We start from the raw sequence: 23663 nt of genomic DNA, 5'->3' as shown, positions 1-23663 counted from the left end.
GCTTGTCTTATTTGTCTGTTTGCTTTGAGACAGGGTCTGGCTCTGTCACCCAGGCTGCAGTGCAGTGGCACGACCACAACTCACTGCAGCCTCCACATCCTGGGCTCAAGCCACCCTCCCACCTCAGCTTCCCAAGTAGCTGGAACCACAGGCATGCACCACCAACTGGCTAATTTCTGTATTTTTAGTAGAGATGGGGTTTTGCCACGTTGCCCAGGCTGGTCTCGAACTCCTGGCCTCAACTGATCCACCTGCCTTGGCCTCCTAAAATGCTGGGATTCCAGGCATGAGCCACGGTGCCTGGATTCCCATGGTTTTATTTGCCATCTGTATGTTAGTGACTCCTAGATTTTTATCTGAAGCCCCACATCTCATCTCCCTGTTCAATATCTCCATTTTAACATCTCACATGTCCAAATTCAACATGTCCAAAATTTAATTCATCATCTTTCACCAAAACCTGGCTACCCAACCACCAAGACAACCAAGCTAGAAACCCTGGAAGCATCCTCGGCAACTCTGCTGCCTCATGCCCGCTCCCTTCCTCCAGCCCCAGCACACAAACCCAGCAATTCACCAAGTTCCACTCATCCATCCTCTTTCCATCTCCAGTACTTCCACGCTGCCCGGGGGAGCTGTGATCTTCTGACTGGTCTCTCTGCCTTCACTGTAGTTTCCCTCCCACAGTCCAGCGTCTCTTTTGCAGTCTAATTTCCCTCATGCAGTAGTAACAGGGATTTCTTGTAGCACCACAAATCTTATCACATTCTTCTCCTGAGGAAAACCCTTCGACGGTCATTGAAATTTCTCATGTGCTATTCACCGTTATAAGCCCTTTACATATAGCAACTCATTTAATCCTAAAAACCACCGTATGACATAGGCACTAGGTTGTTCTTCTGTTACAGATGAGAAGACTGAGATGCTGCAAGGTTAAGTCACCTGTGCAGGGTCTCACAGCCAGCGAGTGGCAGAGTTCATGCTCTTATGAGTTACACGAAACATTCTTCCCAATGATGCCACCTGCTCTGATGATAAAAGTCCAAAATCCTTATCTTGGCCTGCAAGGGCCTTCAGGGTTGCACCCCTGCCTCCATCTCTCCATCCCATCTCCTCTCTCTCTCTCTCATTCTTCTTGAATCAACAGCAAAGACCAGGATTTTTTATTTTTTTTTATTTTTTTATTTTTTTGAGATAGAGTCTCCCTCTATTGCCCAAGCTGGAGTGCAACAGTACAATCTCAGCTCATGGCAACCTCTGTCTCCTGGGTTCAAGTGATCCTCCTGCCTCAGTCTCCCAAAGGGCTGGAATTACAGGTGTGGGCAACTGGGCCCAGCCAGGACTGGAATTTTGTAAAACATCCTCAAAATCTCTGAGCTTCTTCCTGCATCAGGACCTTTGCATGAGCTCTTCCCTCTGCCTAGAACGCGACTGTCCCCATTTTTCAACGTTGCTTCCTCAGAAAAGCTTTCCGTAAGCCCCAGACCAGGTCAGCTCCCCTGTGTTATGCTTTTACTGTCACCTGTGCTTTTTTTTCTCTGTGGTACTTATTGCAATTGTAATAAACGATATGTATAATTACATGTCCAGTGTCTGCTTCCCCCCACGACAGTAAGCTCCAGGAGGGCAGGAAGGTTTGCTTCCCTGGGACATTGCCTGGAAAACCGATGTTCAATACAGTGATGGGTTGAAAGAACAAACAAAATAAAGAACAGAAAATAAATGAAGATGCGATGCTACTCTTCAGCTGTCTGTCCAGCCAAGAGGCACATGTCCTGATGTAATACCTTTTTTCTAAGGAGAACATCTCACACTTTAAGTGTATACACAAATCACTTGAGAATCTTATGAAAATTTTGGATTGGATTCAGTAGCCTGAGGTGGGACCTGAGAGCCGGCATTTTGGACAAGCTCCAGGTGATGCTGGTGCTGCTGATCCTGGAGCCGTACACAGAGAAGTAAGTATTTAAAGCTTCTCTCACCTCGGTCTCTCTTTCATGAGTGTGGCTTTCAGGTCTCTTCCCCTACCTGCTGATGGCACCCAGTTATTAAAAGAGGACTTTCTGTGAACTTTTGCTACAGTGGCATGGGGGGTGAGGGCAGCAGTGGGTGAAGAGTGCCTCCTGCTTGCCGCTGAATTCCTCCCACAGGCCCCCAGGGCAGGGAGGGGAACAGTTCCTCCCCTCCCTTTTCCTGTCTTGTTGAGGTTCTCCTGGTAGTAGCTGTTGCTTCCCGACCCATATGTCCTGTCTTGTTCTGTTTTCTGTTGCTACAACTTAATATCTGAGTCTGGATAACTTATTAAGAAAAAGCATGTATTTCTTACAGTTCTGAAGACTGGGAAGTCCAAGACCAAGGGGCTGCATCTGGTGAGGCCCTTCTTGCTATGTCATAATGTGGTGAAAAGCGTCACATGATAAGAGCCAGAGAGCTGCCAGTTCAGGTCTCTTCCTCTTCCCCTAAAGCCACCAGTTTCATCATGGGGGCCCCAGCCTGAAGACCTTATCTCATCTTAATTCTCTCTCAAAGGCCCCACCTCCAATCAACATATGGATTTGGGAATTTGGTTTCCACGACATGAAATTTGGGGGCACATTCAAACCATAACACACCTTTTATCAGACTAGTACCCCAGCCCCTGGGTCCTGTGAGTCCTAAAGGCTTAAAGGCTCACCCTGCCCCCTTCCCCAGAGCCTTGCCTTCGGCAGATCTGCCTCCTCTAGGAGGCTACTCTCTTCTCACTTCCATCCCATTCCCACCAGTGGCAACCAGTAGCTAGTGACTGACACGGGAGTACAAATGCCATTCCCCTGGCCTCAAGTGGGGTCCAATCTGTGGTACAATTCATGCTCCAGAGCTCCCCATGGATCAGGTTGAAGCTGACCTCTAGCACCAGGTCCTTCCCCTCCCGTGTCCATCTCCCTTCACTCCCCATCTGCAATAATTTAATCTCTGCAAAAATTCTGCAAGAATCTCCATCTAGGAAAGCTGACCTAAGACATCCCCTCCATCAGATCCTCCTTCTCCTCTCTAAGGAGGGATCTACCTTCTTCTTTCTTCCCAGCCATAATGGCAGAGACGCAGAATGCCAGAAACTGAAACCAGTGTGCAGATAATGGAACATACCTTGGGAAGTACAACTAAAATATCACACAAAAGAAACTCCAGCACATTGAGCACCATGCTGCCATCCACACTCTCAGCTGCAACCCTAGCATGGCCCTGGGGTTCTGTCTCTTACACAGAGGCCACCCACCAAACCAGGGAGGAATCGTGGTGTGGTTTCCTCGCACACTGAGTGCTGAGTCACCAGCAGATCCTTTGTCCCTGGGCCTCACCTGGCCTGGCCCTGGCCTTCCCAAAGCAAAGCCCTCCCCTTGTTACCATGGTGGCCATCCGCAGGAATAGAAATACAATGGGAACAGACAGGAATCCAAAGAGATGGAAGGCGTCATCTTTCATGCATTCCTAGCACCTCTTTCTTTGGCCCATTAGGAAACCCACGCCTTCTCCCCCCAGCCTATCACCTGCCTCCATCCTGGGCCCCAGGATCTTCAGAAGTGCTTTTGATGCCTGGTGCCTGTGTAGACATACAGCTGGAGGCAGTGAGGGACGTGAACGTGCCCACAGGTCCAGGGGCAGCGGAGGAAAGGGGAAGAATGGTGAAAGGAGAGGGTTAAGGAGCCGGCAGCCCACACAAACACCTTCCGCACCGCACTCCTTGCCATTCCTTTTCCGTGCATTTAAATGCTTTCTGTCACACTGAGTTATGTCACCGGGAGGAAATGCCCAACTCGGCGACGTTTTTAAAGATTATTTTTTAGATCACCTATCACTATCCATTTGAGGAACAATTGTTCAATCTGAAAAAAATAAATTCAAAACTGTCCCCATCTAAGCAAGATGGAAAAATAACTTTCCCTATTCTTTTCTTTCTTTTTATTTTTTTAAGAAGGTTTATTTCTGAAGGACAGGTTTGAAAGTCAGTTTTCACCTTGGCATTCTGGCTGGATTTGAGCCCCTCTGGATAAGCTGAGCATTATGTCTTGTCATACGAGTAAACAAATGAATGGACAGCCAGCTGTGTGACCTCGGGCAATCCATTTAACCTCTCTGGGCCTTAACGTCCTCAATGGTTACACTGAGATACCAATACTGACCAAGACCATCAAATGAGATGATATCCAGGACAGTCTTTGAGTGTGTAAAATGTCTGTTACACTAAAGGGTCAATTCCTCAAGGGCAGGGAGCAGCTCGCACCAATTCTGCCCTCCCAGTGGAGCTTGTATAGGGCCTGGCCCACAAGAAGTATTTAATACATGTCAGATGGATGGACAGTGTTTGGCGGCTGGATGACCAGACATCCAGAGAGAGGGATACATGATGCAGGGATGGATGCATGAAACAGTAGGCTGAAAAATAGTTTTCAAAAAAAGCAAACAAATAATCCCCAAAAAGCCCTTATTTGCAGTATTCTCCAATTTCCATGGTGTAAATATTCCCACCATGGCTGATTGTCAAGCCATCAAGTGACATCATTAAATGCAGAGTCAGAAACAGATGGGCATAAGAGACTGTAGAAGCCAGCTCCCACACCCAACAGATGGATGGATGGATAAAATGAAGGAAGGAGGGAAGGAGGGAAGGAAGAGAGGGAAGAAGGAAGGGAGGGAAGGAGGGGATGGGATGGGATAGGAAAGGAAGGAAAAACGAAAGAGGAGAACAGAGCCAGAATAGGAGTGCACCATAGAAAAGAAAAGAAGAATACTCAGGGACCAAGGGAGTGCCAGGAAGAGCAAAACCCAAGGCAGAAAGAAACCTCGGTTCCCAGAACTTATCATGGACCAGGACTGAGTCCACCCGTCTCCTGGAGTAAGTTATTTCTTCTTTAGAACCGGTTGGGGCCACGTGCAGTGGCTCAAACCTATAATCCCAGCACTTTGGGACGCCGAGGCAGGCGAATCACCATGTCAGGAGTTGGAGACCACCCTGGCCAACACAGTGAAACCCCATCTCTTCTAGAAATACAAAAAATTAGCTGGGCATAGTGGCAGGGACATGTCATCCCAGCTACTCGGGAGGCTGAGGCAGAAGAATCGCTTGAACCTGGGAAGTGGAGGTTACAGTGAACCGAGATTGCACCACTGCACTCCAGCCCAGGCGAAAGAGTTAGACTCTATCTCAAAAAAAAAAAAAAAAGAACCAGTTGGGGAGGGAGCTATTTAGTCTCCAGGACAATGCTCCTCAATTATTTTTAAGAATTAGAGCCCAGGTATGGTGGCTCATGCCTGTAATCCTGGCATTTAGTGAGGCTGAGGCGGGAGAATTGCTTGAGCTCAGGAGTTCAAGACTAGCCTGAGCAATATAGCAAGACCCTGTCTCTACAAAAAAAAAATTAATTAGCTGAGCTTGGTGGTGTACACCTGTGGTCCTAGCTACTCGGGAGGCTGAAGTGGGAGGATCGCTTCAGCCCAGGAGGTTGAGGCTGCAGTGAGCTGTGATCATGTCACTGCACTCCAGCCTGAGTAACAGAGTGAGCTCCTTTCTCAAAAAAAAAAAAAAAAAAAAAAAAAAAAGTAGAATTAGGAACCTTTTTTTTTTTTTTTCAAATAAAATCTTACTTGGAAGCTCAATAATAATTATAGCTGCTATTTATTAAGCATTTACTATGTACCAGGTATAGTCTAAGTGCATTGCGTGGAATACCCCACGGAATCCTCCTGACAGTGAGTGAGACAGATGCTTCTACCATCCTCAGTTTATCAGTGTGGTCAAAGCATTTGTCCAAGTTCACATAACAATCAGGAGATCCAGAATTTAAGCCCAGGCAGTGACAGCAGTCCTAACCACTCTGTTCTCCTGCCCTAATAGATCAAAAGGAAAAGAAATGGCTGCCCCACTGAACTGTCCCTGTGGGACCTAAGCCAGACCACTCAGAGCCAGGTGCTTGGAAAAGAAGCAGGAAGAACAAGTGCTAGTCCTGGTTCTGCCCATGGCTGGCTGTGTGTCCTTGGGAAAACCTCTGGCCCTCTCTGAGCCTTGCTTCTCTCACTTATAAAACAAGTGATCATCTTGTTTTATAAATGAGAGAAGCAAGGCTCAGAGAGGACCAGAGGGGGTTGAAGTGAGCCCCTTCAACCTCGTGGGTTCAAGTGATCCTCCTACCTTAGCCTCCCAAGTAGCTGGGACCACAGGTGCATAGACAGGGCCAGAGGGAGCCATGGTAACAGACTGGTGATGGAGCCCCAAGGCTCAGCAGGCTGTCCCTCCCTCCCTCCCCCTCTCCCCCTCCTCCTTCCTCTCTCCCTCCCCCTCTCCCCCTCCTCTCTTCCTCCCTCCCTCCCCCTCTCCCCCTCCTCCTTCCTCTCTCCCTCCCCCTCTCCCCCTCCTCCTTCCTCCCTCCCTCCCCCTCTCCCCCCTCCTCCTTCCTCTCTCCCTCCCCCTCTCCCCCTCCTCCTTCCTCCCTCCCTCCCTCCCCCTCTCCCCCTCCTCCTTCCTCTCTCCCTCCCCCTCTCCCCCTCCTCCTTCCTCCCTCCCTCCCCGTCTCCCCCTCCTCCTTCCTCCCTCCCTCCCCCTCTCCCCCTCCTCCTTCCTCCCTCCCTCCCCCTCTCCCCCTCCTCCTTCCTCTCTCCCTCCCCCTCTCCCCCTCCTCCCTTTCTCCCTCTCTCCCCACTACCCCCTTCTCCCTTCCTTCCTCCTTCCCTCTCTTCCTACTCCCCGCTTCCTCCCTTCCTCCCTCCCTTCCTTCCTTCTCTCCTTCACTCCTTCTCTCCTTCCCTCCCTCCCTTCCTCCTTTCCTTCCTCCCTCCCTCTCTATAGCCATTACAGATTATGCATTGGACAATTCTCCTCACAAGAAGGGTCTTGAAGCCTTCAGAAAATAACTCAAGTTAGCCACACTGTATATTTGTTATATACCTCTAGGGCACCAGGACCCATTTGATTTATAATAGAATGCATCTACTTTTGAGCTTATAGGACATTCTTGAAAAACCCTGATAGTAATCATATCTGTAATTAAATTAAATCTTGTAGGGATGATTTTCTTCTCAAGGATAGTTATTTTTAAAGTCATTTTTGTTAGTGCAGAGTAACAGTAATTTACTTTCCAGCACTGCCTTCATGTACAATTTTACAGCTATGCACCCAATTCAGGTTGTTTCTATGGGGAAGGAAAAACCACCACAGAGAACGAACCCAAACAAGTTGGTCAGCCTGGCTGAGTGTTACTGTCTATGGGACTCCTATCCCTTTGAAGATCTAAAGAAGAAATACAGATTTTTCTCCCCAGAGAAATGCAACACTTACTAAACTTTGGATATAACTTTGGGACAGGAGGCATAAGAGGACCTCAAGCCTCGGGAGTTAGGATAAAGGATGGTCTTTGCCCAGACAGGAATGTCTCTGAGGTCCCAGGTAATTCTTCAGATCCACAATTCGATGTCCTCAATCAATGCAGAAAAATAGCCCAAAGCCACTCAGACACCACCTGAGATTTTTAAAATGAAGAACGCTCTTGATAAATAAAACTCTTAATGGAATACAAGCAATTAAGCTAAAAGTTCTATCAAATGCAGCCTGTCACTCAGCAACCTGACACTTAATTGAATTTCTCTTTCCACCCCCGGCTCCTTTTCCCTGATAAACAAATTCATTCACTGCAGATCAAGTTTCTCTAACCCAGAAACCAACGATAGTCAATCAACTAATTGACACAACAAAGACTTCTATTTTTTTAAGTTCCCTAATTAAAGTGGAAATGAAATTTTATAATACTCTGGTGCCTGGTATTAATTACTCTGTGGTTAACCCTCTCCCTCCTCCTCAGGGACCTGGCAGCAGGGAGTGGAGGACTGGGAAGTCCCAGACCCAGACACAAGTCCAAGTTCCAGCTCTACCCTGAGTTCACTGCGTGACCTGGAGAATTTGCTTCTCCTCTCTGTTTTCCATCAGCTGTAACACAAGGGATAGAACTAGGTGGTTTCCAAGGCTGCTTCTGGCTCTAACGCTTATCTTTTATGATCCAGAGGACAGCGTCACGGCATAGTTCTCTCTCTGTGACTCATAGGTTTACCAGCACAGCTGCCAGAAGCTCTCCCAAAGCAGAGAACCGAAAACACAGCCCCTTTACTTCAATAGGCTCGCTCTACCTGACAAACGCAGCTGCCAGGAACGCATCCACCGCTCTTCCTGGGCATCCATCCCCACACTCCCCGGTACACCCCTAACATACAAATTCATACAAATCTCTTCTTGCAGCACACTGCTTCTCACGTTCATCTCTCTCACACACACACACACTCACACACAGTTCAAGACCAGGTGCACACACAATGCATGCACTCATGCAAGCACACATACACATAGTTAAACATACGCCCCTTCCAGAGCAAGTCCCGTCAATCAAGGTCATGCACGCACACACAGACACACACACCACATGCTCCTAAACACATATATTTAGCTGTATGCCCCTTTAGACAGTAGATAACTCAAATCTGTGCACACGCTCATCCCCCCCATCCCTGAGAAGTAAGCACACAAGTGTGTAGCCCAGACTCCTTTTTAGAGCAAAGCCCCTCCAACGAGGCCATGCACACACATTTGCACACTCACATGCCCCCCTCCTCACCATCACTGTCAAATATGAGCTTGCGCTGTGTTTGAGCAGGTTACCCAATTGCAAGAATACTTTGGCGGGGGCAGCCCCAAGGATCTCCAAAACCTGACCGACCAGGACCTTCCCAAACTCTCTGTGTTCCAAAGTCTCTCATTCACCCAAGGGTTCCTGAGTGACGCCACTGTGCCTGGCTCTGCATGGGGAGGACCACAGTGAATGGGACAGACATGGTCCCTCCGGAGGAGGCTCTGTTCCTGGCAGTTCCTGGCTCCCAGGACATGAGTGCCCAGTCCAGACTCCCTACCAGGTAGTGAGAGCCCCGTCCCTGGACACTGACACATCCAGGGGTCTCATTTAGAGGCAGCATTTTCATGACATCATGGCCATGGGACAGCCTTTGGGTCAGGTCTTACAAGACAGGAGTGGGTGTGCCAGGCAGAGATACAGCATGAACAAAGGCAGGGAGGCTGGGATAGCAACAGCTCCAAGCCTCAACCACCTCGTCTACAAAATGGAGACAATAGCAGCAGCTGTCAGAGAAGGACCATCTACTCCCTCCACAAGTAGAGATCAGGCAGCTACTATGCCAGACACTGTTCAAGGCACTTGGGGTTGCTCTGCAGAGCAAAGAGGGTGACAAATGCCAGCGATGCCATGCCCAGCCTGGCAGGACCCCCCAGGCATGTGAAGGGGTGAAGTGGGCAGAAGGCCCTGAATGCCAGTGGGAAGACTGGTCCCTGGAATGAATGAACAGTAGGGAGGGTGGGAAGGGCAAGAGGCTGAGGCTGGAGTCAGGCTGGGAGGAAGGGGCCATGGCGAGGGACGGGTGATGGAGCCCCCAGGCTCAGGCCGCCTGTCCCTCTTCACAGTCTCACACTGTCTCAGCCCCAACCTCACCTTGTCCCAGTTCCATTCCTCAAGGGGCGCCTTCCAGGGCACGGGTCTGGCTTCCCCTGCAGCTTTGCAAATCCAGGCTGGGGTAGTGGGGGCAGGGGACAGGGGGTACATTTCTTCCCCTTGGACCTGGAGCGGATGCTCTCGGCATCTAATGCCTTCTGTTTAGCTCATCTCCCTGTCTCTGTTTTCATGTTTTCCTCTCTCACGCTGGCTGTGTGGAGCACATCTCTCAGAAAATACTTGCTTTTGAAAGTTGTTGCCATAACAACCACTTCATTACACGCCAGGCCCAGTATCTCAGAAATGCAGAATCTTTCCTTAAAAGCGTGCGCTGCACATCAAAGGGGAATAGGAGCTCATTATTTTTACATTATTTTGCAGGCAAATAGATATTTTCCAATACACATTTCTTTTCTAAGTTGATTTTCTTGTTCAGTGGAAATGCACATTTCTTTCTTAACGCTTTCCTGCCTGTGGAGTGCAGGGCTTGGAAACCTGAGTTCCTCAGAACAGGAGGGAGAAAGCATTTCTTTGCTGGGCTGTTCATGCCTTGGTCCTCAGCAGCACCGCAGCTCATGAAGGGTGGTTTGCTCTAATTCGCAATTTGATTGCACCTAGACATTCTAGAAAAGGCAGGCATTGTTTATGTAGCATTCACAGCTTTCACTCATCTGACTTTGCGCTAACCAAGATTTTGTAACAAGTGAAGTTAATTATTTAAGGAGCCAAATCAAAACCAAACAACTTTCACCATATGGGATAGAGACGTGTTCCAGGAGCCTGTTTTCTGAAGCAGAGGGTGCTGTCCAAATTTCATAGTTCTCCGTAAGTGAATACCTCGCATGTCTCTCTCCCCTCGCCAGCATATAGACACCATGATTTTTGTCTGTTTGAATCACGTCTTTATCACCAGTACCTAGAACAGTGCCCAAGCCTGCAGGCACTCAGTAAATACCTGCTGAATAAACCAACGATTATGCTGTGAATACTGTATCCTCTAACAATTTTGCAAAAAAAAAGGGATGATCAATCCCATTAGACAGATGAAGAGTTTGAGGCTCCAGTAAGTTAATTCAATAATAATGTTAAGAACGATAATAAGCGCTAACTTGTAAACTTTTTATTGAAGCATAATACGCGTATAGAGAAGCGCACATTAGCGTACTGCTCCCTCATAAACACCCCTGGGTAACTAATGCCCAGATCAAGAAACAAAACATTTAGGGGGAGGAAGAAGACTGATCAGGACTCACATCAGGGGTGGCCTCACAGTAGCTCCCTAAACTACGGCAGGTTTATCTTATGTAATCTTTTAAAATGTTTATTTCATTCTTTTGAACCAGGGTCTGGCTCTGTCACCTAGGTTGTAGTGCAGGGGCGCTATCACAGCTCACGGCAGCCTCAACCTCCTGGCCTCAAGCAATCCTCCCACCTCAGCCTCCAAAGTAGCTGGGACTACAAGTGCATGGCACCATGCCTAGCCAATTTTTTTTATTTTTAGTAGAGATACGTCTCACTATGTTGCTCAGGCTGGTCTCAAGCTCCTGGGCTCAAGCAATCTTCCCGCCTTAGCCTCCCAAAATGCTGGGATTACAGGCATGAGCCACCTCTCTGCCATGGGACAAGACACCAATTTTCTGGTTCCTTGTCCCATGGCAGAGCTGGGTCTGCAACCCCAAGCTTTCATGGTCTGTTCCAACTCCATTCTTCTGGGAGGTCCCCTCTTATTCCCTCAGGCCCCGAGGTCTGCAGTGCATTTACCATATTTGGGGCCTGTGCAGGGGGTTGGGGATGCTTAGCACAAAAAGGACAGAGTCCAGCCAGCGGCATCCCCACAGCATCCCCACAGCACCGCCCAGGTCTGGGTCGCACAGTCTCCTTAGTCCCATCCGGCCTGTCCCCTCTCCATCAGAGCACCACTCACTCTACTGAGCCCTTGCTGGCTCTCACTTTTCTCTTTAATAAAGGACTAAATCTTCTCCCCATTCTCCTTACCGCTCTTGGAAGAAGCCAGTGTGGTGTCTCTTGACCAGCTCACTCCACTTTCCTAATTACCTGTATTACTGTCTGCCCCTGGATTCTCTCCTGAGCCAGTTTTTAACATCTTATTGGTTCCTTCATGAATTAATGAGCTTAACAAATATTTGGCACACATTTCAAAAAAGAAAGAAAACAAAGAATGAATCTATGCCTTTGGAGCCTCTGCCATGAGCGTGAGCAACTCCCGCCTTGCTGAGTTTCATACTCCCTGAGACCCAGGGCCTAATGCCAGACAGAGCCTCTCTTCATGAACAGGGGCAGCTCCTTGCTTGTTTCCTGACACCTTTTGCAGCAGCCTGGATGGCTGTGCTGTAAAAAGCCACTCCACCCTGGGCCCAGAGCATGCGTTTGGCAACTGTGTTCCTTTAATGGATGCACATGTGTCTATTGTGAGTGCAAACATAATGGTCGCCATGGAGATGTGGTCACAATGACTAATTAGACAAAAGAGTGTTTCTTGAGCCTTGAAAGACATCACGGAGCATCGTCTTATTCTGTTGATGTATTCCTTCTCATTTCTCCCTAGAAACATCAATACGTGGTCCCTGGCAACATGACCTTATTACAAAGTCATACCCTTTTTATTGAGACGGAGTTTTGCTCTTGTCGCCCAGGCTAGAGTGCAATGGCGCAATCTCAGCTCACTGCAACCTCCACCTCCTGGTTTCTTTTTTTTTTTTTTTTTTTGAGACGGAGTTTCGCTCTTGTTACCCAGGCTGGAGTGCAATGGCGCGATCTTGGCTCACCGCAACCTCCGCCTCCTGGGTTCAGGAATTCTCCTGCCTCAGCCTCCTGAGTAGCTGGGATTACAGGCACGCGCCACCATGCCCAGCTAATTTTTTGTATTTTAGTAGAGACGGGGTTTCACCATGTTGACCAGGATGGTCTCGATCTCTTGACCTCGTGATCCACCCGCCTCGGCCTCCCAAAGTGCTGGGATTACAGGCTTGAGCCACCGTGCCCGGCCTACACCTCCTGGTTTCAAGCAATTATCCTGCTTCAGCCTCCTAAGTAGCTGAAATTATAGACATGCCCCACCACGTCCAGCTAATTTTTGTATTTTTAGCAGAGACAGGGTTTCACCATGTTGGCCAGGCTGGTTTCGAACTCCTGACCTCAGGTGATCCACCATCTTGGCCTCCCAAAGTGCTGGGATTACAGGCATGAGCCACCACGCCTGGCCTGAAGTCATACTCTTTAACCACCTGGTCAGAACCTTCCAGATCCTCAACTGCAGGATTCCAATCCCGGCATACATTCCCAAGGCAACCATGGGGCACTGGTTCACAGCTAGCATTTCCAGCCCGGACTGTTCGACTCCAGCCCTGCCTGCTCACTCTCATGGCGGCTGCTAAGGAGACCAGGGTTACTCCAAGCTATGGGGCCCTCACAGCTCCCTCCAACCCACCAGCCTGACTCAGCCATCAGCTGCCCCACTGGGCTCATCCCAATACCTTCACTGATATGTTTCAGGTTGCTGGATGGGATTTTTTTATCGTGCCCCTCCCCGACAAGGCTGGGGGCATTGAGTATTAAATATCCTGCATTCTGGTTTTTGTTTCTGAGATGGAGACTCACTCTGTTACCCAGGGTGGAGTGTAGTGGCACGATCTCAAATCACTGCAACCTCCACCTCCTGGGTTTAAGTGATTCTCATGCCTCAGCCTCCCAAAGTGCTGGGGTTACAGGCATGAGCCACCTCACCTGGCTCTGATTGCTTTCGTATCTTTGTTTTTCTTAACATCTGTTATCTCTCTATTTATAATTCCATTTTCAGCAGGGTCTCTTCTGGTTTTGACATTTATAATTAATTTGGGAGTTCTATAATGTTATTTGATTTTAATTTGTTTCCTTAAGTCTCTTTTCTGTGTCATTCTGTTGTTTAATTATCTCATCTCTGAAATTTTGTTTTACCAAATTCCTGTTCTTATTGTCTTTTTTATTTTTATTTATTTTTTACAGAGTCTTGCTCTGTCACCCAAGCTGGAGTGCAATGGCACGATCTCGGCTCACTGCAATCTCCACCTCCCGGGTTCAAGAGATTCTCCTGCCTCAGCCTCCTGAGTAGCTGGGATTACAGACACCCACCACCATGCTCGGCTAATTTTTTGTATTTTTAGTAGAGACGTGGTTTCACCACGTTACCCAGGCCAGTTTCAAACTCCCGAGCTCAGGCAATCTGCCTGCCTTGGCCTCACAAAGTGCTGAGATTACAGGCATGAGCCACCACGTGTGGCCTGTTCTGTCCCTTTATATCAGAGAGCACCTATGTGAAATTTTCTTCCAGTTTTGGGGTTATTTCTTCTTCTAGACTGATTCTGTGTCCTATGGTGCTTTTCTTCCTGGGGTTTTGGTAGGAGCATGTTTGCATAGTTTCCATCAGTTTCTTACTTGCTCGTGGGCATTTCTGTTCAAATATTATTTTTGCTATTATACAGTATGAACCTGGACTCATTTCCCAGTGTGTCGGTGATAGGTTTTGCCATAGTTTGAGATCCAGATATCTTTTGTTCTGAACATTTTTCCTTTAGCCTGGGATCATGATGGGATGAGGGGAAGGAAAGTAATAAAGCTCACTGGGGCAGTGCATATTGTGGAAGAAATATGTTCTCACTTCTGAGGGTGTGAAAATACGCTAGGCTTGCACTTCCCTGGGCAGAAAGATAGCTTCGTTTTAGAATGTGGGATAGTCAGCTGGGCATGGTAGCACACACATGTAATCCCCACTATTTGGGAGGCTGAGGTGGGAAGATTGCTTGAGCCCAGGAATTTGAGGCTGCAGTGAGCTGTGACTGTGCCACTGCACCGCAGCCTGGATGACAGAGCGAGGCCTCGTGTCTTAAAAAACAAAAACAGGGCCGGGCGTGGTGGCTGTACACCTGTAATCCCAGTACTTTGGGAGGCCAAGGCAGGAGGATCATTTAAGGTCAGGAGTTTGGCCAACATGGTGAAACCCTGTCTCTACTAAAAATACAAAAATTAGCTGTGTGTGGTGGTGCATGCCTGTAGTCCCAGCTACTCAGGAGGCTGAGGCAGGAGAATCTCTTCGGAGGTTGCCTACTTGGGAGGCTGAGGCGGGAGAATAACTGGAACCCAGGAGGCGGAGGCTGCAGTGAGCCACGACTGTGCCAGTTCACTCTAGCCTGGCGAGACAGAGCAAGACTCTGTCTCAAACAAACAACAAGAAAAGGAAAGAAAAGAAAAGAAAGGAATCAGAAGGAAGCCAATATATATTGAAGAAAGCCAAAGATGATCCTACACTAAAAAATTTGGTACAGCAGCAATAAATAATCCAGGAAAAAAGTATTCCAAGTTACAAGAAAATCTCCCTTAAAGACAAACTGATTCTTCAGATTAGGACATTTGATAGAGAATACACACCACCAACACACCCCAAGTCACTGAATTTCATGGATAAAGAGTAAATCTGGGGGCCAGGCATGGCGGCGGATGCTTGTAATCCCAACATTCTGGAAAGCTGAGGCAGGAAGATCATTTGAGCTCAGGAGTTTAAGGCCAGCCTGGGCAACATAGTGAGACCTCATCTCTACAAAAGTAAAAAAACTAGTTGGCTACAGTGGCACATGCCTGTGGTCTCAGCTACTTGGGAGGCTGAGGTGGGAGGATGACTTGGGCCTGGGAAGTCAGGGGTACAGTGAGCCGTGGTCATGCCACTGCACTCCAGCCTGGGTAACAGAGCAAGATCCTGTCTCAAAAATAAATAAATAAATGCATAAGGAAGTTCTTTGAGACAGGTAACAGGTTAACCACAGTATATATCTTCACTCCCTCCTGAAATCCTACCAAAATGATACCAAAGGAATATTCTGAAGGCGTAAGATCTCAAGAACAAATATAACAGAGACGACAGCAGATAAGAGACGTCATCAAAATTTGGAAGATAAAAAGTGAATGAATGAGTGGTAATTGACCCAGCAAATCAAAAAAACTTAAGTTGTGTGTGTGCCTGCAGGGTGAAGAACCTGAGAACAGAAAATCTGTTTGAGCCACAAAACTCTGCATTGACCAGAATCCCTCTGAAGGCTGGGGTGCAAGAGAGGCTGGAAACAGAAGTGGCTAAGCGTCTGTCTGATGAGCATTTAGAACTCAGGCCCCCTTTAATGAGCCCATACAGTCAGATAATGATGCTCCCCACCCCCAGCAGAAGGTGGGAGATTCACTCCCTGGAGATGTTGAAGCCGGAGACTTGAAAAGGAACATGATGCACAGCTAATAGTAGGTATGAGACACGGTGATGAAAACATTAGGAGGAAGATTTGTCTTGCTTCCCCTTCACCTTCTGCCGTGATTGTAAGTTTCCATGGCCTCCCCTGCCATGCAGAACTGTGAGTCTATTAAACCTCTTTTGTTTATAAATTACCAAGTCTCCGGTAGTATCTTTATAGCAGTGTGAGGATGGACTAACACAGATTATCTTCTATTATTTTCTGGAAAAGGCAAAGCTACAGGTACAGAAGGCAGATCAGTGGTTGCCAAGGTCCAAGTGAGGGAGGAGGAGCCCATCAGGGAAGAGACTGTTGGGGATGATGGAGCCACTGCACATCCTGATGGACACACGGCTGTGCTTATTCAGAACTCAGAGCACTAAACACACACATCTGTGAAGAGTGCATGAGAAAAGGACAAGAATGGTGATATGGTTTGGCTGTGTCCCCACCCAAATCTCATCTTGAATTATAGCCCCCACAACTCCCATGTGTTGTGAGAGGGACCTGGGGAGAGGTAATTGAATCATGCGAGGGGTCTTTCCTGGGCTAGTCTCATGATAGTGAATACGTCTCATGAGATCTGAGTTTTATAAAGGGGAGCTTCCCTGCACAAGTTCTGTTCTCTTGTCTGCTGCCATGTAAGACATGCCTTTCACCTTCCACCATGATCATGATGCCTCCCTAGCCACATGGAACTGTGAGTCCATTAAACCTTCTTCTTTTGAAAATTGCCCAGTCTCAGCTATGTCTTTATCAGCAGCATGAAAATGGACTAATACAAAAGGAAAAGTTGGTCAGAATTTTCATAGAATATGCCTGTCTTCTGATTTAATGAAGGACAAATTCACATTACTCTCTCCAAAGTCCCACCATTAGATTAATTTAAGTATTTTGTCTGAGGAGAATGCCATTGTTAACTGTGCTTACAATAAAGTACAAAGATTTGAAAAAAACCATGTAACTCCAATTGCAATGTTTCTCCTAATCTCTTGTTAAACTTAGACAGATCTTGGTTGGGTGTGGTGGCTCACGCCTATAATCCCAGCACTTTGGGAGGCCAAGGTGGATGGATTACTAGAGGTCAGGAGTTCAAGACCAGCCTGGCCAACATGGTGAAACCCGTCTCTACTAAAAATACAAAATTAGGTGGGCATGGTGGTGCACGCCTGTAATCCCAGCTACTTGAGAGGCTGAGGCAGGAGAATCGCTTGAACCTGGGAGGTGGAGGTTGCAATGAGCTGAGATTGCGCCATTGCACTTTTTGCCTGGGCAAAAAGAACAAAACTTCATCTCAAAAAAAAAAAAAAAAAAAAACTTAGAGGGATCTTTTAGGAACCAATTCCATCGGTGATAATGAATATTTACTTAAGGTTCAGATCCCTTTGGTTTTACTTATTTCCTTGTCTTCTGTTTATGGTAAGTAAAATTACCTCTAATAACTTTTACTGTCAAAAGTATCCCATTTTATAAAAGTAGGCCTATCTGTCTCTCCATCTAGAGACTCCACATAGCAACATGGCTTGAATGATGGTTTTGCAGGGAGGAAACTCGGGTGGGCCTTTGTTTATCTATCGCATCTTTTCTAAATTTTTTCCTTTTAGGGCATCTGTGCTTTCCTGTTGTTGCTGCTGCTGCTGAGACAGGGTCTGGCTCTGTCACCCAGGCTGGAGTGCAGCGGTGGTTCAACCTCGGCTCACTGCAACCTCCACCCCCTGGGCTCAAGTGACCCTCTTACCTCAGCCTCCTGAGTAGCTGGGACAACAAGTGCATTCTACCATGCCCAGCTAATTTTTTTGTTTTTTGGGGTTCTTTTGTAGAGAGAGCATTTTGCCATGTTGCCCAGGCTGGTCTTGAACTCCTGGTCTCAAGCAATTCACCCACCTTGGCCTCCCAAAGTACGGGGATTAGAGGCATGAGCCACCACTGCGCCCAGCCTTCATCTGTGCTATTTTTATGAAAACAGTAAGTCCTTCCCTGGCCCCACCCCCGCTGGAGTCACAGCTCTCTCCTCTCAGGGACACCCATGTCCCTCTTCCCACTCCAGAGCTGTTGCCACACCCATCCCCACCTCTTTCTGGATTCCAGTCTCGAGGTACAAGGGCTTTGCATTGTTCCTCCCCATTCCCATGGAGTGCCCTAGGGCACACAGTAGTTCCTCAACACATACAGCTGACATAAAGCAGACCTCATGCCAAGGAGAGAAACTCATCATGAGTCTGCAAAGTTAAAAAAAATCTCGGCCAGGTGCAGTGGCTCACACCTGTAATCCCAACACTTTGGGAGGCTGAGGCAGGCAGATCACCTGAAGTCAGGAGTTTGGGACCAGCCTGACCAACATGGAGAAGCCCTGTCTCTACTAAAAATACAAAAAATTAGCAGGGTGTGGTGGCACATGCCTGTAATCCCAACCACTCGGGAGGCTGAGGCAGGAGAATCAGTTAAACCCGGGAGGCAGAGGTTGCAGTGAGCCGAGATCACACTATTGCACTCCAGCCTGGGCAACAAGAGCGAAACTCCATCTCAAAAAAAACAAATCTAAAAATCTCAGAGTTTTCAATCCTGAACTGGGGTGGTGGTCCCACTGTCTACTTTCCCACAAGGTGAGAGAAAAATCAAGGGACAGAGAGAACGTGGCTAAAAAGCCTTTCACTCACAAGAACACTGGGAGACCAAACACGGCCATCTCACTACCTAGCATCTGGTAAGAGGTCTTTCCTCCTAGCGAGAGAATGAGGCTTAGACAGGAATCCAGGGGTTGGGATTCTAGAACCATGAGTATACAAAGAGAACTTCAGAATACAATGGAGGCAATGGAGCCGGGAGGACATCAAGGTTAAAGCAGAGACTGGAACCCAAAAGATTCCTTGGCATTCTTTTTTTTTTTTTCGAGACGGAGTTTCGCTCTTGTTACCCAGGCTGGAGTGCAATGGCGCGATCTCGGCTCACCGCAACCTCTGCCTCCTGGGTTCAGGCAATTCTCCTGCCTCAGCCTCCTGAGTAGCTGGGATTACAGGCACACACCACCATGCCCAGCTAATTTTTTGTATTTTTAGTAGAGACGGGGTTTCACCATGTTGACCAGGATGGTCTCGATCTCTTGACCTCGTGATCCACCCACCTCGGCCTCCCAAAGTGCTGGGATTACAGGCTTGAGCCACCGCGCCCGGCCTCCTTGGCATTCTTGAACTCCACATGAATCATCTGTAAACTGTCCTCGAGGACTAGGATTGGGATTGTTATTTCACTGAGGGATGGGTTCAAGTCGTGCACTGCACAACCGGGTGCAGGTGCTGAAGCTCGGTCCCTTCGCCAGCGAGGGAGGCAGCCATCACCAGGGCCTCTCAGCAGGGTCTGCGGCTCTCTCTTGGTCCTGTGTGTCCCCAGCTACTCCCACAAAGTGATGAAACTTTGCTTTTTGTGAGAAAGGGCCCTAAAATAAATCCAACTGCTCGTGTTGGTGACAGGACGGAAGAAGAAGTGAAGAAAATTAAAGGCATCCAAGAAAATGATGATGTGGAGCTACATACTGAAAAGGGATATCCAATCATCCTCGGGCTCAGATCCACCGTGGGAATGACTTCAACACACACGCAATGCAGAAACCGGAAAGCGTGACTCAGGAAACTGTCGGGGAGCGCTCCTGCCATGAGCAAAGATGCTTACCACAGAAAGCTCACTTTATTCCTTTGCTTTTTGTTTGTTTGTTTGTTTGTTTGTTTGAGAGGGCGTCTTGCTCCGTCACCCAGGCTGCAGTGCAGTGGTGTGATCTCAGCTCACTGCAACCTCCATCTCCCAGGTTTAAGCAATTCTCCTGTCTCAGCCTCCCAAGTAGCTGGGATTACAGGCACATGCTACCGCAACTGGCTAATTTTTGTATTTTTAGTAGAGACAAGGTTTACACCGTATTGGTCAAGCTGGGCTTGAACTCCTGACCTCAGGGGATCCACCCGCCTTGGCCTCCCTGAGGGCTGAGATTACAGGCATGAGCCACAGTGCCTGGCCTCAGTCTATTCCTTTATTGAGCCTTCATTCAATTCAACTGAATGAATGAGGCATGAGCCTGATGTGGTCAGGCACTAGGCTTGACTCAAAGGATGTAGCAGGAAGAGGAGCAGAGACGCAGCTTTCGTGAAGCTTATATTCTAGTGCGGAAAGAATCAACAAATATATGTCAGGTGGAGATGCAAGAAAAAATTCAGGAGGAAAAGGAATAAAGAGTGAAGGAAGTTGATATTTTATTGCAGGAAGCTGATATTTTAAAGTGGTCAAGAAGAGCCTCTCTGGGATGGAGACAATTGAGCAGAAACGGGAAGGAGGGGAGAGAGGAAGCCACATGGATATCTGGGCAAGAGCTCTGCAGGTAGAGGGAAAAGCAAGTGCAAAGTCCCTGCACAGAAATGTACCTGGAAGAACAGCGTGGAGGCCAGAGAGGCTGGAACAGGGTGAGCAAAAGCAGAGCAGCAGGAGATGAGCTCAGAGAAGGACCAGGGCAGACCCAGTGAGGTCATGGAGGTCCCTGTGAGACCTCTGGTTTTGACTCCTGGTGGAAGGGAAACCATCGGAGGGCCTCGAGCAGAGCCTGTGCCATCTGACTCAAGCTTTCACAGATCCCACTCCACAGAGAATCACCTACAGGGTGAGCAAGTTTGGAGAAGAGCGAGGAAGCTTCTGTTTCTGTAATAACCCACGTCATGGGCTAGTGGCTTGAATAAAAGTAGCAAAGTGGAAGTGGCGAGAAGTGCTCCGATTTGGGGTATAATTTGGAAAACCAGAGGCTGAGCACGGCGGCGCACACCAGCAGTCCCGGCTGCTTGAGAGGCTGAGGTGGGGGGAGGATACTGTTTCGATCTGTGTCCCCACCTAAAGAGCGTGTTGAATTGTGATCCCGGGGTTGGAGGCGGGGCCTGGTGGGAGGTGACTGGAGGATCATGAGGGGGCTCCTTCACAAATGGTTTAGCAACATCCCCTTGGTGCTGTTCTTACTGAGTGAGTGAGTGAGCTACTGCAAGATCTGGCTGTTTAAAAGTGCGTAGCAGTGCCCTGTTTCCCGCTCCCTCCTACCGTGGCCATGCAATGCATGTGCTTCTCCTTCACCTTCCACCACGACTGTAAGCTTCCTGAGGACTCCCCAGAAGCCAAGCAGATGCCAGCATCTGTACAGCCTGCAGAACCATGTGGCAACTAAACCTCTTTTCTTTATAAATTACCCAGTCTCAGGTTTGGTTTTATTTTGTTTTGTTTTGTTTCGAGATGGAGTTTTGCTCTTATTGAGCAGGCTGGAGTGCAGTGGCATGACCTCAGCTCACCGCAACCTCCACCTCCTGGGTTCCAGCGATTCTCCTGCCTCAGCCTCCCAAGTAGCTGGGATTACAGGCATGTGCCACCACATCCAGCTAACTCTGTATTTTCAGTAGAGAAAGGGTTTCTCCATGTTGGTCAGGCTAGTTTCAAACTCCTGACCTCAGGTGATCCACCTCACTCAACCTCCCAAAGTGCTGAAATTACAGGAATGAGCCACCACACCTGGCCCTCAGGTATTTCTTTATAGCAGTGTGAGAACAGACGAATACAGAGGATCTCTGGAGCCCAGAAGTGAGCCATGATCACACCACTGCACTCCAGCCTAGGCAACGGAGCAAGACCCTTTCTCTAAAAAATTATAATAACAATTTGAAAAATCTTATTCATATGTCTAGGGGATCTTCAGATCCAACCCCAGAGAGTGTCAAGGGTTAAGCAAGAATGTCTACTTGTGTCAAGCCGTTTATATTTATTTAAGTGTGACCTTAAATTATGTATTATATTCTTAAATACATTACTGATAGTAATTAATGATGGCTTATGTTCAATTTCAGTTCTGTTCTTATTTTGATAAGAATAACCAGTCAGGTGGCCAGGTGCAGTGTCTCACGCCTGTAATCCCATCACTTTGGGAAGCTGAGGTGTGTGGATCACTTGAGGCCAGGAGTTCAAGACCAGCCTGGCCAACATGGTAAAACCCCATCTCTACTAAAAGGCAAAACTTAGCTGGGCACATTGGTGCATGCCTGTAATTCCAGCTACTCAGGAGGCTGAGGTGGAGAGATCACTTGACCCCAGGAGGCAGAGCAATCACACCACCGCACTCCAGCCTGGGCAACAGAGCTAGACTCTGTCTCAAAAAAAAAAAAAAAAAAAAAAAGAATAACCAGTCAGGGCACTATAATCTCTCACATGGGTAACTGACCTGTGGCCCACCCCACTGTTAGCAGTGAAGTTCAGGTCCTGACACAAGCACATACATACTTGATGTCAGACATCCAAGGCAGGCGGGAGACGTGGGATGCTCAGGAGGACACGCCCCCTGTGGCATCTGATCGAGTCTGGCTTAGGTCTAAGGCCAATATTCAGGGCAAAAACTATGCCTTTTCAATTTCACCATTGAAGATGCCCTTAGACAACCAATAAAGTGGACTGTGGAGGACCACAGCCCTACACAGCGACACTCTTGCATCATTCAGTCCGACCACAGGAAGTCTCACAACACTGAGTCTGACCACAGGAACCGGCAAATGGAAAGTCGCACAGCCACGTGGGCAATGGAACTTCCCTGCCTCCAGTCCCAGGCCAGGAAGTGGGGGCTGGGTGGAGAAATCTGGAAGCTGCCTGTTTACCTACAAGAACTCCAGTCTGCTTTGCCATGAAGCCTCTAATGCTTGTTACCTGTTAATGGATGTATTTGTTGTTGTCAGAAATAAATGAGATGGTGGGGTCAGTTTCTAAAGTCAGCGACAGTTTGAATCAAATAGGCCTGAGCACACATGCTACCTTTGCCCCTGGCTCTCTGTGTGGCCCTCGGAGAATTACTTAGCCCCTCTGCCCCTCAGAGGCAGGAATAATGTGAGAAGGATATGAGATGGTGCACACGCAAGTGCCTGCTGCACGTGGCCCTTAGAAAGCCCCAATCCACATTCGGCCCTGATACCAGCTTCACGAATGTTCCCTTGCAATTTCCAGAGACAGGAAGAGCTTCCTGAAGGGGTTCAGGTGCCTTTAGGGCCCCTTGGGTCTGTGAGGACTGGACCACATGCATCCCCAGATTAGACCCCAGGGACTCGGAATCCCCACATCGGGCCACAGTGGATTTATACATCTCCAGACAGGTTCTATGAACTCATGCATCCCCAGATTAAACCACTGACTCCCAGGGCAAGGAACAAGGGTGATTCTCAGTGAGGTCTGGAGAAGAGGACTTAGAGTCGCCAGCCTCCAATGGTGTGGGGGCAGCAAATGGGGAGTGAAATAGGCCAACACTCTTGGGAACTCTAAAGTGCACAGAAGGAAACAAAACCCACGGAGCGGAGGATGACATCCAAAGTCGCACCACCAGTGAATGCCACAGAACAACGCCACTAGGGAAGTTCTTGGAGAGCCTCTGGTCTAGCCCTTCATTTTCCAGATGAGGAAACTGAGGCCCAAAGAAAGGAGGTGGCTTTAAATCAAAGCCATATGATCCACATGTGGCAAAGCCACCCCTCAGACTCAGATACCAGATTTGGGGTCTGGTGCCCCCTCAGTTCTCCAACACCAGCTCCCATGCTGCACACCCTTCACCATCTAGCAGAGATCTCCCCAGGGCTGCCGTGAGCTGCCCCATGACACTCTAAGGAGCTGATGCAAAGCATTTTGTTTTGCACCATGCCTGTGGCAACAGCTGAGTTAAACTGAACACTCACAGTCATTATGCTCAGAAACCGAGCACGAGTTCCATCTATTGGGGTTTCAGAATGAATCAGATTTCCAAACTCTCCCCTTTCCACCTAATCGCATGTCTGTATATGGTAACCTTTCAGAAGTGAGTCTAATAATTAGTCATCTTGGCCTCGTTCAAGACAAC

Source organism: Aotus nancymaae, unplaced genomic scaffold (assembly GCF_030222135.1).
Source record: "Aotus nancymaae isolate 86718 unplaced genomic scaffold, 86718_ANA_hifiasm-v0.15.2.pri h1tg000029l, whole genome shotgun sequence".
Classification (NCBI taxonomy): Eukaryota; Metazoa; Chordata; class Mammalia; order Primates; family Aotidae; genus Aotus; species Aotus nancymaae.
Note: the sequence above shows the minus strand (reverse complement) of the source record.